This window comes from Pristiophorus japonicus, chromosome 5 (genome assembly GCF_044704955.1).
Source record: "Pristiophorus japonicus isolate sPriJap1 chromosome 5, sPriJap1.hap1, whole genome shotgun sequence".
Lineage (NCBI taxonomy): Eukaryota > Metazoa > Chordata > Chondrichthyes > Pristiophoridae > Pristiophorus > Pristiophorus japonicus.
This window is the reverse complement of record NC_091981.1, coordinates 226,307,417-226,324,411: the sequence shown is the minus strand read 5'-3', so window position 1 is coordinate 226,324,411 and position 16,995 is coordinate 226,307,417. Positions and strand designations below refer to the sequence as shown.

Sequence of the window (16,995 nt, the reverse complement as noted above, 5' to 3'; positions counted from 1 at the left end):
AAGTACAATATAGCAAACCCACTCAAAGTACAATACAGAAACCCCACTCAAAGTACAATTCAGAAATCCCACTCAAAGTACAATATAGAAACCCCACTCAAAGTACAATTCAGAAATCCCACTCAAAGTACAATATAGAAACCCCACTCAAAGTACAATTCAGAAATCCCACCCCAAGTACAATAATAGAAACCCCTCTCCAAGTACAATACAGAAAAGCCACTCAAAGTACAATACAGAAACCCCACCCCAAGTACAATATCGAAACCCCACTCAAAGTACAATACAGAAACCCCACTCAAAGTACAATTCAGAAATCCCACTCAAAGTACAATATAGATATCCCACTCAAAGTACAATATAGCAAACCCACTCAAAGTACAATACAGAAACCCCACTCAAAGTACAATTCAGAAATCCCACTCAAAGTACAATATAGAAACCCCACTCAAAGTACAATTCAGAAATCCCACTCAAAGTACAATATAGAAACCCCACTCAAAGTACAATTCAGAAATCCCACTCAAAGTACAATACAGCAACCCCACTCAAAGTACAAAACAGAAACCCCACTCAAAGTGCAGTACAGACACCCCACTCAAAGGACAATATATAAACCCCAAACCAAGTACAATAGAGAAACCCCACTCCAAGTACGATACAGAAACCCCACTCCAAGTACAATACAGAAACCCCAGTCAAAGTACAATAAAGAGACCCCACTCAAAATACAATATAGAAACCACACTCCAAGTCCAATATAGAAACCCCAATCAAAGTACAATATAGAAACCCCACTTTAAGTACCATACAGAAATCCCACTCCAAGTACAATACAGAAATCCCACAGCAAGTACAATACAGAAACCCCACCCCAAGTACAATACAGAAACCCCACTCCAAGTATAATATAGAAACCCGACTCCAAGTATAATTCAGAAACCACATTCAAAGTATAATATAGATACTCCACTCCAGGTACAATATAGAAACCCCACTCCAAGTACTATAGAGAAACTCCACACCAAGTACAATACAGAAACCCCAGTCCAAGTACTATACAGAAACTCCACTCAAAGTACAATATAGAAACCCCACTCCAAGTACAATAGAGAAACCCCACTCAAAGTACAATATAGAAAGCCCACTCAAAGTACAATATAGAAACCCCATTCAACGTACAATATAGAAACACCACTCAAAGTACATTACAGAAATCCCACTCCATGTACAATACAGAATCCCCACTCAAAGTACTATATAGAAACCCCACTCGAAGTACAATATAGAAACCCCACTCCTATTACAATATAGAAAACCCACTCCAAGTACAATACAGAAACTCCACTCCAAGTACAATATAGAAATCCCACTCAAAGTACAATACAGAAACCCCACTCCAAGTAAAATATAGAAAACCCACTCAAAGTACAATACAGAAACCACACTCCAAGTACAATACAGATACGCCACTCAAAGTATAATAAAGAAACCCCACTCAAAGTATAATAAAGAAACCCCACGCAAAGTACGATATAGAAACCCCACTCGAAGTACAATATAGAAACCCCACTCCTATTACAATATAGAAACCCCACTCCAAGTACAATACAGAAACGCCACTCCAAGTACAATACAGAAACCCCACTCCAAGTACAATATAGAAATCTCACTCAAAGTACAATACAGAAACCCCACTCCAAGTAAAATATAGAAAACCCACTCAAAGTACAATACAGAAACCACACTCCAAGTAAAATATAGAAATCCCACTCAAAGTACAATACAGAAACCACACTTCAAGTAAAATATAGAAAACCCACGCCAAGCACAATATAGAAACCCCACTTCAAGTATAAGACAGAAACGCCACTCCAACTACAAGACAGAAACGCCATTCAAAGTACAATACAGAAACCCCACCCCAAGTACAATACAGAAACCCCACTCCAAGTATAATATAGAAACCCGACTCTAAGTATAACTCAGAAACCACATTCAAAGTATAATATAGAAACTCCACTCAAAGTACAATTAAGAAACCCCACTCAAAGTACAATAGAGAAACCCCACTCAAAGTAGTATATAGAAACCCTACTCCAAGTACAATATAGAAACCCGACTCCAAGTACAATACAGAAACCCCACTCCAAGTACAATACAGAAACGCCACTCCACGTACAATACAGAAACCCCACTCCAAGTACAATATAGAAACCACACTCCAAGCACAATACAGAAACCCCACTCCAAGTACAATTAAGAAACCCCACTCAAAGTACAATAGAGAAACCCCACTCAAAGTAGTATATAGAAACCCTACTCCAAGTACAATATAGAAACCCGACTCCAAGTACAATACAGAAACCCCACTCCAAGTGCAATACAGAAACGCCACTCCACGTACAATACAGAAACCCCACTCCAAGTACAATATAGAAACCACACTCCAAGTACAATACAGAAACCCCAATCCAAGTACAAAAGAGAAACCCCACTTAAAGTACAATATAGAAACCCCACTCAAAGTACAATATAAAAACCCCACTCAAACTATAATAGAGAAACCCCATTCATAGAAACATAGAAAATATGTGCAGGAGTAGGCCATTCGGCCCTTCTAGCCTGCACCGCCATTCAATGAGTTCATGGCTGAACATGCAACTTCAGTACCCCATTCCTGCTTTCTCACCATACCCCTTGATTCCCCGAGTAGCAAGGAATTCATCTAACTAAAATGAAGGAAACGCAAAATCACCAGATATTGCCAAAACGCAGGATTGAACCAGTGACTTTTAGATCTTCAGTCTAACGCTCTCCCAACTGAGCTATTTCGGCCCGACTATATAGTACTATATATAAACCCCAGTCCAAGTACAATATAGAAACCCCACACAAAGTATAATATAGAATCTCCACTCAAAGTACAATACAGAAACCCCACTCAAAGTACAATACAGAGAACACACTCGAAGTACAATACAGTAACCCCAGTCAATGTACAATAAAGAGACCCCACTCAAAATACAAAATAGAAACCCCACTCCGAGTACTATACAGAAACCCCACTCAAAGTACAATATAGAAACCCCACTTTAAGTACAATACAGAAATCCCACTCTAAGTGCAATACAGAAATCTCACGGCAAGTACAATATAGAAACCCCACCCCAAGTACAATACAGAAACTCCACAAAAAGAACAATACAGAAACCCCTCTCCAAGAACAATACAGAAAACCCACACAAAGTACAATATAGAAACCACACTCAAAGTACAATACAGAAACCCCACTCCAAGTACAATATAATAACCCCACTCAAAGTACAATATAGAAACCACACGCAAAGTACAATAAAGAAACCCCACTCAAAGTACAATACAGAAACCCCTCTCCAAGTACAATACAGAAACCCCACTCCAAGTACAATGTAATAACTCCACTCACAGTACAATATAGAAACCCCACTCAAAGTGCAATATAGAAACTCCACTCAAAGGACAATATAGAAATCCCACTCAAAGTACAATACAGAAACCACATTCCAAGTACAATACAGAAACCCCACTCCAAGTACAATAGAGAAACCCCACTAAAAATACAATACAGAAACCCCACTGAAAGTACAATAAAGAAACCCCACTCAAAGTACAATATAAAAACCCCACTCAAAGTATAATAGAGATACCCCACTCAAAGTACGATATAGAAACCCCACTCCAAGTACAATACAGAAACCCCACTCAAAGTACAATACAGAAACCCCACTCAAAGTACAATACAGAAACCCCACCCCAAGTACAATAATAGAAACCCCTCTCCAAGTACAATACAGAAAAGCCACTCAAAGTACAATATAGAAACCCCACTCAAAGTACAATACAGAAACCCCACTCAAAGTACAATTCAGAAATCCCACTCAAAGTACAATATAGAAATCCCACTCAAAGTACAATATAGCAAACCCACTCAAAGTACAATACAGAAACCCCACTCAAAGTACAATTCAGAAATCCCACTCAAAGTACAATATAGAAACCCCACTCAAAGTACAATTCAGAAATCCTACTCAAAGTACAAAACAGAAACCCCACTCAAAGTGCAGTACAGACACACAACTCAAAGGACAATATATAAACCCCAACCCAAGTACAATACAGAAACCCCACTCCAAGTACAATACAGAAACCCCAGTCAAAGTACAATAATGAGACCCCACTCAAAATACAATATAGAAACCACACTCCAAGTACAATATAGAAACCCCAATCAAAGTACAATATAGAAACCCCACTTTAAGTACAATACAGAAATCCCACTCCAAGTACAATACAGAAATCCCACAGCAAGTACAATACAGAAACTCCACCCCAAGTACAATACAGAAACCCCACTCCAAGTATAATATAGAAAACCTACTCCAAGTATAATTCAGAAACCACATTCAAAGTATAATATAGAAACTCCACTCAAAGTACAATTAAGAAACCCCACTCAAAGTAGTATATAGAAACCCTACTCCAAGTACAATACAGAAACCCGACTCCAAGTACAATACAGAAACCCCACTCCAAGTACAATACAGAAACGCCACTCAAAGTACAATATAGAAACCCTACTCCAAGTACAATACAGAAACCCCACTCCAAGTACAATATAGAAACCACACTCCAAGTACAATACAGAAACCCCACTCCAAGTACAAAAGAGAAACCCCACTTAAAGTACAATATAGAAACCCCACTCAAAGTACAATATAAAAACCCCACTCAAAGTATAATAGAGAAACCCCATTCATAGAAACATAGAAAATAGGTGCAGGAGTAGGCCATTCGGCCCTTCTAGCCTGCACCGCCATTCAATGAGTTCATGGCTGAACATGCAACTTCAGTACCCCATTCCTGCTTTCTCACCATACCCCTTGATTCCCCGAGTAGCAAGGAATTCATCTAACTAAAATGAAGGAAACGCAAAATAACCAGATATTGCCGAAACCCGGGATTGAACCAGAGACCTTTAGATATATCAGAGTAACGCTCTCCCAACTCAGCTATTTCGGCCCAACTAGACAATACTATATATAAACCCCACTCCAAGTACAATATAGAAACCCCACTCAAAGTACAATACAGAGAACACACTCGAAGTACAATACAGTAACCCCACCCCAAGTACAATAAAGAAACCCGACCACAAGTACAATAATAGAAACCCCTCTCCAAGCACAATACAGAAACCCCAATCAAAGTACAATATAGAAACCCGACTTAAAGTAGAATACAGAAACCCCACTCCAAGTACAATACAGACACGCCACTCAAAGTACAATATAGAAACCCCACTCCAGGTACAATATTGAAACCCCACTCCAAGTAATATAGAGAAACTCCACACCAAGTACAATACAGAAACCCCACTCCAAGTACTATACAGAAACCCCACTCAAAGTACAATATAGAAACCCCACTTTAAGTATAATACAGAAATCCCACTCCAAGTACAATACAGAAATCTCACGGCAAGTACAATATAGAAACCCCACCCCAAGAACAATACAGAAACTCCACAAAAAGTACAATACAGAAACCCCTCTCCAAGTACAATACAGAAAACCCACACAAAGTACAATATAGAAACCACACTCAAAGTACAATACAGAAACCCCACTCCAAGTACAATATAATAACCCCACTCAAAGTACAATATAGAAACCACACGCAAAGTACAATAAAGAAACACCACTCAAAGTACAATACAGAAACCCCACTCCAAGTACAATGTAATAACCCCACTCACAGTACAATATAGAAACCCCACTCAAAGTACAATATAGAAACTCCACTCAAAGTACAATATAGAAACCCCACTCAAAGTACAATACAGAAACCACATTCCAAGTACAATACAGAAACCCCACTCCAAGTACAATAGAGAAACCCCACTCAAAGTACAATACAGAAACCCCACTTAAAGTACAATAAAGAAACCCCACTCAAAGTACAATATAAAAACCCCACTCAAAGTATAATAGAGAAACCCCACTCAAAGTACTATATAGAAACCCCACTCAAAGTACAATACAGAAACCCCACTCAAAGTACAATACAGAAACCCCACCCCAAGTACAATAATAGAAACCCCTCTCCAAGTACAATACAGAAACCCCACTCCAAGTACAATATAGAAACCCATTCCAAGTACTATAGAGAAACTCCACACCAAGTACAATACAGAAACCCCACTCCAAGTACTATACAGAAACCCCACTCAAAGTACAATATAGAAACCACACTCCAAGTACAATATAGAAACCCCACTCCAAGTATAAGACAGAAACGCCACTCCAAGTACAATATAGAAACCCATTCCAAGTACTATAGCGAAACTCCACACCAAGTACAACACAGAAACCTCACTCCAAGTACTATACAGAAACTGCACTCAAAGTACAATATAGAAACCACACTCCAAATACAATATAGAAACCCCACTCCAAGTATAAGACAGAAACGCCACTCCAAGTACAAGACAGAAACCCCACTCAAAGTACAATACAGAAACCCTACTTAAAGTACAATAAAGAAACCCCACTCAAAGTACAATATAAAAACCCCACTCAAAGTATAATAGAGAAACCCCACTCAAAGTACTATATAGAAACCCCACTCAAAGTACAATACAGAAACCCTACTCAAAGTACAATACAGAAACCCCACTCAAAGTACAATACAGAAACCCCACCCCAAGTACAATAATAGAAACCCCTCTCCAAGTACAATACAGAAAAGCCACTCTAAGTACAATACAGAAACCCCACCCCAAGTACAATATCGAAACCCCACTCAAAGTACAATACAGAAACCCCACTCAAAGTACAATTCAGAAATCCCACTCAAAGTACAATATAGAAATCCCACTCAAAGTACAATATAGAAACCCCACTCAAAGTACAATTCAGAAATCCCACTCAAAGTACAATATAGAAACCCCACTCAAAGTACAATATAGAAACCCCACTCAAAGTACAATTCAGAAATCCCATTCAAAGTACAATACAGCAACCCCACTCAAAGTACAAAACAGAAACCCCATTCAAAGTGCAATACAGACACCCCACTCAAAGGACAATATATAAACCCCAACCCAAGTACAATACAGAAACCCCACTCCAAGTACTATACAGAAACCCCACTCCAAGTACAATACAGAAACCCCAGGCAAAGTACAATAAAGAGACTCCACTCAAAATACAATATAGAAACCACACTCCAAGTACAATATAGAAACCCCAATCAAAGTACAATATAGAAACCCCACTTTAAGTACAATACAGAAATCCCACTCCAAGTACAATACAGAAATCCCACAGCAAGTACAATACAGAAACCCCACCCCAAGTACAATACAGAAACCACACTCCAAGTATAATATAGAAACCCGACTCCAAGTATAACTCAGAAACCACATTCAAAGTATAATATAGAAACTCCACTCAAAGTAGTATATAGAAACCCTACTCCAAGTACAATATAGAAACCCGACTCCAAGTACAATACAGAAACCCCACTCCAAGTACAATACAGAAACGCCACTCCACGTACAATACAGAAACCCCACTCCAAGTACAATATAGAAACCACACTCCAAGTACAATACAGAAATCCCACTCCAAGTACAAAAGAGAAACCCCACTTAAAGTACAATATAGAAACCCCACTCAAAGTACAATATAAAAACCCCACTCAAACTATAATAGAGAAACCCCATTCATAGAAACATAGAAAATATGTGCAGGAGTAGGCCATTCGGCCCTTCTAGCCTGCACCGCCATTCAATGAGTTCATGGCTGAACATGCAACTTCAGTACCCCATTCCTGCTTTCTCACCATACCCCTTGATTCCCCGAGTAGCAAGGAATTCATCTAACTAAAATGAAGGAAACGCAAAATCACCAGATATTGCCAAAACGCAGGATTGAACCAGTGACTTTTAGATCTTCAGTCTAACGCTCTCCCAACTGAGCTATTTCGGCCCGACTATATAGTACCATATATAAACCCCAGTCCAAGTACAATATAGAAACCCCACACAAAGTATAATATAGAATCTCCACTCAAAGTACAATACAGAAACCCCACTCAAAGTACAATACAGAGAACACACTCGAAGTGCAATAGAGTAACCCCAGTCAATGTACAATAAAGAGACCTCACTCAAAATACAAAATAGAAACCCCACTCCGAGTACTATACAGAAACCCCACTCAAAGTACAATATAGAAACCCCACTTTAAGTACAATACAGAAATCCCACTCTAAGTACAATACAGAAATCTCACGGCAAGTACAATATAGAAACCCCACCCCAAGTACAATACAGAAACTCCACAAAAAGAACAATACAGAAACCCCTCTCCAAGAACAATACAGAAAACCCACACAAAGTACAATATAGAAACCACACTCAAAGTACAATACAGAAACCCCACTCCAAGTACAATATAATAACCCCACTCAAAGTACAATACAGAAACCCCACTCCAAGTACAATAGAGAAACCCCACTAAAAATACAATACAGAAACCCCACTGAAAGTACAATAAAGAAACCCCACTCAAAGTACAATATAAAAACCCCACTCAAAGTATAATAGAGAAACCCCACTCAAAGTACGATATAAAAACCCCACTCAAAGTACAATATAGAAATCCCACTCAAAGTACAATATAGCAAACCCACTCAAAGTACAATACAGAAACCCCACTCAAAGTACAATTCAGAAATCCCACTCAAAGTACAATATAGAAACCCCACTCAAAGTACAATTCAGAAATCCTACTCAAAGTACAATATAGAAACCCCACTCAAAGTACAATTCAGAAATCCCACTCAAAGTACAATACAGCAACCCCACTCAAAGTACAAAACAGAAACCCCACTCAAAGTGCAGTACAGACACCCAACTCAAAGGACAATATATAAACCCCAACCCAAGTACAATACAGAAACCCCACTCCAAGTACAATACAGAAACCCCAGTCAAAGTACAATAAAGAGACCCCACTCAAAATACAATATAGAAACCACACTCCAAGTCCAATATTGAAAACCCCAATCAAAGTACAATATAGAAACCCCACTTTAAGTACAATACAGAAATCCCACTCCAAGTACAATACAGAAATCCCACAGCAAGTACAATACAGAAACTCCACCCCAAGTACAATACAGAAACCCCACTCCAAGTATAATATAGAACCCCTACTCCAAGTATAATTCAGAAACCACATTCAAAATATAATATAGAAACTCCACTCAAAGTACAATTAAGAAACCCCACTCAAAGTATAATAGAGAAACCCCACTCAAAGTAGTATATAGAAACCCTACTCCAAGTACAATACAGAAACCCGACTCCAAGTACAATACAGAAACCCCACTCCAAGTACAATACAGAAACGCCACTCAAAGTACAATATAGAAACCCTACTCCAAGTACAATACAGAAACCCCACTCCAAGTACAATATAGAAACCACACTCCAAGTACAATACAGAAACCCCACTCCAAGTACAAAAGAGAAACCCCACTTAAAGTACAATATAGAAACCCCACTCAAAGTACAATATAAAAACCCCACTCAAACTATAATAGAGAAACCCGATTCATAGAAACATAGAAAATAGGTGCAGGAGTAGGCCATTCGGCCCTTCTAGCCTGCGCCGCCATTCAATGAGTTCATGGCTGAACATGCAACTTCAGTACCCCATTCCTGCTTTCTCACCATACCCCTTGATTCCCCGAGTAGCAAGGAATTCATCTAACTAAAATGAAGGAAACGCAAAATAACCAGATATTGCCGAAACCCGGGATTGAACCAGAGACCTTTAGATATATCAGAGTAACGCTCTCCCAACTCAGCTATTTCGGCCCAACTAGACAACACTATATATAAACCCCACTCCAAGTACAATATAGAAACCCCACTCAAAGTACAATACAGAGAACACACTCGAAGTACAATACAGTAACCCCACCCCAAGTACAATAAAGAAACCCGACCACAAGTGCAATAATAGAAACCCCTCTCCAAGCACAATACAGAAACCCCAATCAAAGTACAATATAGAAACCCGACTTAAAGTAGAATACAGAAACCCCACTCCAAGTACAATACAGACACGCCACTCAAAGTACAATATAGAAACCCCACTCCAGGTACAATATAGAAACCCCACTCCAAGTACTATAGAGAAACTCCACACCAAGTACAATACAGAAACCCCAGTCCAAGTACTATACAGAAACCCCACTCAAAGTACAATATAGAAACCACACTCCAAGTACAATATAGAAACCCCACTCCAAGTATAAGATAGAAACGCCACTCCAAGTACAAGACAGAAACGCCACTCAAAGTACAATACAGCAACCCCACTCAAAGTACAATACAGAAACCGCACTCAAAGTACAAGACAGAAACGCCACTCAAAGTACAATACAGCAACCCCACTCAAAGTACAATAGAGAAACCCCACTCAAAGTACAATATAGAAACCCCACTCAATGTACAATATAGAAACCCCACTCCAAGTACAATACAGAAACCCCACTCAAAGCACAATACAGCAACCCCACTCAAAGTACAATACAAAAACCCCACTCAAGTGCAGTACAGACACCACACTCAAAGTACAATACAGAAACCCCACTCAAAGCACAATACAGCAAACCCACTCAAAGTACAATATAGAAACCCCACTCAAAGCACAATACAGCAACCCCACTCAAAGTACAATACAAAAACCCCACTCAAGTGCAGTACAGACACCACACTCAAAGTACAATATAGAAACCCCACTCCAAGTATAAGACAGAAACGCCACTCCAAGTACAATATAGAAACCCATTCCAAGTACTATAGCGAAACTCCACACCAAGTACAACACAGAAACCTCACTCCAAGTACTATACAGAAACTGCACTCAAAGTACAATATAGAAACCACACTCCAAATACAATATAGAAACCCCACTCCAAGTATAAGACAGAAACGCCACTCCAAGTACAAGACAGAAACGCCACTCAAAGTACAATACAGCAACCCCACTCAAAGTACAATACAGAAACCGCACTCAAAGTACAATATAGAAACACCACTCAATGTACAATATAGAAACCACACTCCAAGTACAATACAGAAACTCCACAAAAAGTACAATATCGAAACCACACTCAAAGTACAATACAGAAACCCCACTCCAAGTACAATATAATAACCCCACTCAAAGTACAATATAGAAACCACACGCAAAGTACAATAAAGAAACCCCACTCAAAGTACAATACAGAAACCCCTCTCCAAGTACAATACAGAAACCCCACTCCAAGTACAATGTAATAACCCCACTCACAGTACAATATAGAAACCCCACTCAAAGTACAATATAGAAACTCCACTCAAAGTACAATATAGAAACCCCACTCAAAGTACAATACAGAAACCCCACTTAAAGTACAATAAAGAAACCCCACTCCAAGTACAATATAATAACCCCACTCAAAGTACAATATAGAAACCACACGGAAAGTACAATAGAGAAACCCCACTCAAAGTACAATACAGAAACCCCACTTAAAGTACAATAAAGAAACCCCACTCAAAGTACAATATAAAATCCCCACTCAAAGTATAATAGAGAAACCCCACTCAAAGTACTATATAGAAACCACACTCAAAGTACAATACAGAAACCCTACTCAAAGTACAATACAGAAACCCCACTCGAAGTACAATACAGAAACCCCACCCCAAGTACAATAATAGAAACCCCTCTCCAAGTACAATACAGAAAAGCCACTCAAAGTACAATACAGAAATCCCACCCCAAGTACAATATCGAAACCCCACTCAAAGTACAATACAGAAACCCCACTCAAAGTACAATTCAGAAATCCCACTCAAAGTACAATATAGAAATCCCACTCAAAGTACAATATAGCAAACCCACTCAAATTACAATACAGAAACCCCACTCAAAGTACAATTCAGAAATCCCACTCAAAGTACAATATAGAAACCCCACTCAAAGTACAATATAGAAACCCCACTCAAAGTACAATTCAGAAATCCCACTCAAAGTACAATACAGCAACCCCACTCAAAGTACAAAACAGAAACCCCATTCAAAGTGCAATACAGACACCCCACTCAAAGGACAATATATAAACCCCAACCCAAGTACAATACAGAAACCCCACTCCAAGTACTATACAGAAACCCCACTCCAAGTACAATACAGAAACCCCAGGCAAAGTACAATAAAGAGACTCCACTCAAAATACAATATAGAAACCACACTCCAAGTACAATATAGAAACCCCAATCAAAGTACAATATAGAAACCCCACTTTAAGTACAATATAGAAATCCCACTCCAAGTACAATACAGAAATCCCACAGCAAGTACAATACAGAAACCCCACCCCAAGTACAATACAGAAACCCCACTCCAAGTATAATATAGAAACCCGACTCCAAGTATAACTCAGAAACCACATTCAAAGTATAATATAGAAACTCCACTCAAAGTACAATTAAGAAACCCCACTCAAAGTACAATAGAGAAACCCCACTCAAAGTAGTATATAGAAACCCTACTCCAAGTACAATATAGAAACCCGACTCCAAGTACAATACAGAAACCCCACTCCAAGTGCAATACAGAAACGCCACTCCACATACAATACAGAAACCCCACTCCAAGTACAATATAGAAACCACACTCCAAGTACAATACAGAAACCCCAATCCAAGTACAAAAGAGAAACCCCACTTAAAGTACAATATAGAAACCCCACTCAAAGTACAATATAAAAACCCCACTCAAACTATAATAGAGAAACCCCATTCATAGAAACATAGAAAATATGTGCAGGAGTAGGCCATTCGGCCCTTCTAGCCTGCACCGCCATTCAATGATTTCATGGCTGAACATGCAACTTCAGTACCCCATTCCTGCTTTCTCACCATACCCCTTGATTCCCCGAGTAGCAAGGAATTCATCTAACTAAAATGAAGGAAATGCAAAATCACCAGATATTGCCAAAACGCAGGATTGAACCAGTGACTTTTAGATCTTCAGTCGAACGCTCTCCCAACTGAGCTATTTCGGCCCGACTATATAGTACTATATATAAACCCCAGTCCAAGTACAATATAGAAACCCCACACAAAGTATAATATAGAATCTCCACTCAAAGTACAATACAGAAACCCCACTCAAAGTACAATACAGAAATCTCACGGCAAGTACAATATAGAAACCCCACCCCAAGTACAATACAGAAACTCCACAAAAAGAACAATACAGAAACCCCTCTCCAAGAACAATACAGAAAACCCACACAAAGTACAATATAGAAACCACACTCAAAGTACAATACAGAAACCCCACTCCAAGTACAATATAATAACCCCACTCAAAGTACAATATAGAAACCACACGCAAAGTACAATAAAGAAACCCCACTCAAAGTACAATACAGAAACCCCTCTCCAAGTACAATACAGAAACCCCACTCCAAGTACAATGTAATAACCCCACTCACAGTACAATATAGAAACCCCACTCAAAGTGCAATATAGAAACTCCACTCAAAGGACAATATAGAAATCCCACTCAAAGTACAATACAGAAACCACATTCCAAGTACAATACAGAAACCCCACTCCAAGTACAATAGAGAAACCCCACTAAAAATACAATACAGAAACCCCACTGAAAGTACAATAAAGAAACCCCACTCAAAGTACAATATAAAAACACCACTCAAAGTATAATAGAGAAACCCCACTCAAAGTACGATATAAAAACCCCACTCAAAGTACAATACAGAAACCCCACTCAAAGTACAATATAGAAATCCCACTCAAAGTACAATATAGCAAACCCACTCAAAGTACAATACAGAAACCCCACTCAAAGTACAATTCAGAAATCCCACTCAAAGTACAATATAGAAACCCCACTCAAAGTACAATTCAGAAATCCTACTCAAAGTACAATATAGAAACCCCACTCAAAGTACAATTCAGAAATCCCACTCAAAGTACAATACAGCAACCCCACTCAAAGTACAAAACAGAAACCCCACTCAAAGTGCAGTACAGACACCCAACTCAAAGGACAATATATAAACCCCAACCCAAGTACAATACAGAAACCCCACTCCAAGTACAATACAGAAACCCCAGTCAAAGTACAATAAAGAGACCCCACTCAAAATACAATATAGAAACCACACTCCAAGTCCAATATTGAAAACCCCAATCAAAGTACAATATAGAAACCCCACTTTAAGTACAATACAGAAATCCCACTCCAAGTACAATACAGAAATCCCACAGCAAGTACAATACAGAAACTCCACCCCAAGTACAATACAGAAACCCCACTCCAAGTATAATATAGAAACCCTACTCCAATTATAATTCAGAAACCACATTCAAAATATAATATAGAAACTCCACTCAAAGTACAATTAAGAAACCCCACTCAAAGTATAATAGAGAAACCCCACTCAAAGTAGTATATAGAAACCCTACTCCAAGTACAATACAGAAACCCGACTCCAAGTACAATACAGAAACCCCACTCCAAGTACAATACAGAAACGCCACTCAAAGTACAATATAGAAACCCTACTCCAAGTACAATACAGAAACCCCACTCCAAGTACAATACAGAAACCCCACTCCAAGTACAAAAGAGAAACCCCACTTAAAGTACAATATAGAAACCCCACTCAAAGTACAATATAAAAACCCCACTCAAAGTATAATAGAGAAACCCCATTCATAGAAACATAGAAAATAGGTGCAGGAGTAGGCCATTCGGCCCTTCTAGCCTGCACCGCCATTCAATGAGTTCATGGCTGAACATGCAACTTCAGTACCCCATTCCTGATTTCTCACCATACCCCTTGATTCCCCGAGTAGCAAGGAATTCATCTAACTAAAATGAAGGAAACGCAAAATAACCAGATATTGCCGAAACCCGGGATTGAACCAGAGACCTTTAGATATATCAGAGTAACGCTCTCCCAACTCAGCTATTTCGGCCCAACTAGACAACACTATATATAAACCCCACTCCAAGTACAATATAGAAACCCCACTCAAAGTACAATACAGAGAACACACTCGAAGTACAATACAGTAACCCCACCCCAAGTACAATAAAGAAACCCGACCACAAGTGCAATAATAGAAACCCCTCTCCAAGCACAATACAGAAACCCCAATCAAAGTACAATATAGAAACCCGACTTAAAGTAGAATACAGAAACCCCACTCCAAGTACAATACAGACACGCCACTCAAAGTACAATATAGAAACCCCACTCCAGGTACAATATAGAAACCCCACTCCAAGTACTATAGAGAAACTCCACACCAAGTACAATACAGAAACCCCAGTCCAAGTACTATACAGAAACCCCACTCAAAGTACAATATAGAAACCACACTCCAAGTACAATATAGAAACCCCACTCCAAGTATAAGACAGAAACGCCACTCCAAGTACAAGACAGAAACGCCACTCAAAGTACAATACAGCAACCCCACTCAAAGTACAATACAGAAACCCCACTCAAAGTACAATATAGAAACACCACTCAATGTACAATATAGAAACCCCACTCCAAGTACAATACAGCAAACCCACTCAAAGTACAATATAGAAACCCCACTCAAAGCACAATACAGCAACCCCACTCAAAGTACAATACAAAAACCCCACTCAAGTGCAGTACAGACACCACACTCAAAGTACAATATAGAAACCCCACTCCAAGTATAAGACAGAAACGCCACTCCAAGTACAATATAGAAACCCATTCCAAGTACTATAGCGAAACTCCACACCAAGTACAACACAGAAACCTCACTCCAAGTACTATACAGAAACTGCACTCAAAGTACAATATAGAAACCACACTCCAAATACAATATAGAAACCCCACTCCAAGTATAAGACAGAAACGCCACTCCAAGTACAAGACAGAAACGCCACTCAAAGTACAATACAGCAACCCCACTCAAAGTACAATACAGAAACCGCACTCAAAGTACAATATAGAAACCCCACTCAATGTACAATATAGAAACCCCACTCCAAGTACAATACAGAAACTCCACAAAAAGTACAATATCGAAACCACACTCAAAGTACAATACAGAAACCCCACTCCAAGTACAATATAATAACCCCACTCAAAGTACAATATAGAAACCACACGCAAAGTACAATAAAGAAACCCCACTCAAAGTACAATACAGAAACCCCTCTCCAAGTACAATACAGAAACCCCACTCCAAGTACAATGTAATAACCCCACTCACAGTACAATATAGAAACCCCACTCAAAGTACAATATAGAAACTCCACTCAAAGTACAATATAGAAACCCCACTCAAAGTACAATACAGAAACCCCACTTAAAGTACAATAAAGAAACCCCACTCCAAGTACAATATAATAACCCCACTCAAAGTACAATATAGAAACCACACGGAAAGTACAATAGAGAAACCCCACTCAAAGTACAATACAGAAACCCCACTTATAGTACAATAAAGAAACCCCACTCAAAGTACAATACAGAAACCCCACCCCAAGTACAATAATAGAAACCCCTCTCCAAGTACAATACAGAAAAGCCACTCAAAGTACAATACAGAAACCCCACCCCAAGTACAATATCGAAACCCCACTCAAATTACAATACAGAAACCCCACTCAAAGTACAATTCAGAAATCCCACTCAAAGTACAATATAGAAATCCCACTCAAAGTACAATATAGCAAACCCACTCAAATTACAATACAGAAACCCCACTCAAAGTACAATTCAGAAATCCCACTCAAAGTACAATATAGAAACCCCACTCAAAGTACAATATAGAAACCCCACTCAAAGTACAATTCA

The 16,995-nt window shown here is 39.0% G+C and overlaps 2 non-coding genes across 2 annotated transcripts; both read right to left on the bottom strand.

The window, feature by feature from the left end:
• Positions 1–2,765: 2,765 nt before the first annotated feature.
• trnaf-gaa (transfer RNA phenylalanine (anticodon GAA)) lies at positions 2,766–2,838 on the bottom strand. The gene has a single exon. It is a non-coding gene; the product is annotated as a tRNA-Phe (tRNA).
• Positions 2,839–7,960: 5,122 nt separating this feature from the next.
• Positions 7,961–8,033, bottom strand: trnaf-gaa (transfer RNA phenylalanine (anticodon GAA)). Its single transcript has one exon. It is a non-coding gene; the product is annotated as a tRNA-Phe (tRNA).
• Positions 8,034–16,995: the final 8,962 nt, after the last annotated feature.